Source organism: Eurypyga helias, unplaced genomic scaffold (assembly GCF_000690775.1).
Source record: "Eurypyga helias isolate BGI_N326 unplaced genomic scaffold, ASM69077v1 scaffold11329, whole genome shotgun sequence".
NCBI classification, from domain to species: Eukaryota; Metazoa; Chordata; class Aves; order Eurypygiformes; family Eurypygidae; genus Eurypyga; species Eurypyga helias.
Window position 1 is genome coordinate 21,954 of NW_010273952.1, and position 2,090 is coordinate 24,043.

At 52.4% G+C, this 2,090-nt stretch overlaps 1 non-coding gene across 1 annotated transcript; it reads right to left on the reverse strand.

Annotated features, from left to right (window-relative positions):
- Window positions 1–1,809: 1,809 nt before the first annotated feature.
- TRNAE-CUC lies at window positions 1,810–1,881 on the reverse strand. The gene has a single exon. It is a non-coding gene; the product is annotated as a tRNA-Glu (tRNA).
- Between the last annotated feature and the right edge of the window lie 209 nt (window positions 1,882–2,090).

A 2,090-nucleotide genomic window follows, 5' to 3' on the forward strand; every position in this document is an offset into this window, starting at 1 on the left:
TAAGGAGTTATATGAGTGATGTAAGGGATGTGGTTTGATCCTGGCAGCAGGAAGGATTCCTGCTAAAGCACAATCTGCCAGGTTTGACTAGTCTCTCTTTTGCAGCCTGTCTAACTATTATATTCATTTATTATCAGTATTTCTTGTTTTACCTGCAGCAGCGTACTGGGTCTGGCTGAGATGGCGTTAATTTTCCCCACAGCAGCCCTCATAGCGCTGTGCTTTGTATTGGTAGCTAGAAAGGTGTCGATAACACATCATCGTTTTGGCTACTGCTGAGCAATGCTCACACAGCATCAAGGCTGTCTCTCTAGCACTCCCCATTCCCAAGGCCAGTAGGCTGGGGGGCGAGGGGATGAATTTGGGAAGGGATACAGCTGGGACAGCTGACCCAAACTGACCAAATGGGATGTTCCCTACCATATGACTGTCACGCTCAGCTAAGAGAAGGGTGGGGAGAAGGATTATTTAAGGCATTTGTCTTCCAAAGCAACTGCTATGTGCACTGGGGCCCTGTTTTCCAGAAAGTCAATGGGCATCACCTGCTGATGGAAATAAGAGAATATACCTTATTTTTCCCTTTGCTTCCACACATGGCTTTTGCTTTCTTTCATTAAACTGGCTTTACCTCAACCCACAAGTTTTTAACCTTATTTTCTCCCCCTGTCCTGCTGAGAGGAAGGGTGAGAGAGCAGCTGGGTGGGCAACTGGTGGTTGCAGCAGGGGGGTTGGAATTTGAGGATTTTTAAGATCGCTTCCCACCCAAACCATTCTGTGATTCTACGATTCTATTAATAGGTCCTCCCTCTCTCACCCCACAAATCATGGGCTTGGGGCTGCAGGTGAAGAAGCGCCGCTCTTGCTGGAGCCCTGGGCATGGGTTTGGATGTACCGCTGATGCTAGAGGACAGAGCTGGGAGCTCTAGGAGAAGGGGAGGCACCCCACTACCGCAGAACTGGGAGAGCCTTCACCCCGTTCATCACCTCTCTCCTTCCTGCCTGGCAGGGCACCCACACTGTTTTTAGGAGCTGAGGAGGTGTGTTGAGGGCTTCATTGCAAGAGGGAGTGAGGCAGATGCTAATGACAGAGAGGTAATAAAACTCCCTTTGCTCTGTTTATTTCTTTCCACCTCCCGAAGAATATCTGGGATCTCTCCTGCCCCCACCCAACAACCCTGCATGGTGGGGGCTGTGCAAATACACTGCAAGAGATGGTCTGCTTGTTCCTTGGGTGGGCAAACACCACGGGGAATTGCAACCCCCCATCCTGCCAGGACAGAGATGCAGGGGACGAACCCTTCCCAGTGACAGCTAAGGGGGTCCCCGCTGCCATGGCTCGGCGATTCACGATGGCACCAAGTGACCATTCATCTGGGGAGGGGGGGAGGTGCGGGAACACCCTTAGCTATCAGAGCAACCAAACAAAAAAAAGAAAAATACGGTATTTCTAAGTGCTGGCCAACAGCCCCTCTAGGCAAACATTGCTAAGCAACCCTGTGCTAACTGCTAGAAACCCTCTGGGTGGGCATGGGGTGCCCATAGGCAGTTTTGCGACGGCAAGACTGCTACACAGGTGCTTCCCCTGCCTGCCCCCGTCTGCACAGGGCGCTGAGACTTTGCACACTCACTTCATTCATGACTCTTCCAAAATGTTAAGTGCGTCTTAAAACTCGCTGCTGGGCAACAACGCCGTCGCATCAGGGTCCCACAGCAGCCGACCAGGTGCTCCCGGAATTATAAAAGAAAGAGTGGGTCAAAGAGAATCACAAAAAGCAGGAGTTCGGGTGGCTTTAAAGAAGGAAAAGTAACTTCCCTGACCGGGAATCGAACCCGGGCCGCGGCGGTGAGAGCGCCGAATCCTAACCACTAGACCACCAGGGATCTACAACATCTTGTCACAACTTCTTCCTCAAGAGCTAACTCACATACGCACACCTCTCCACGCCCTACTACTGCTTTCTCTGTGCTCCCCCCTTCCAGGCAGTACCGAGTCCCGAAGATGACTGTGTGTAGGGAGGGATGTTTCATTCCACCGCGCGGAGGGGGGCGGCGGCGGAGTGGCGAGGAGGGGGGCATCTCGAGCGAGGCGG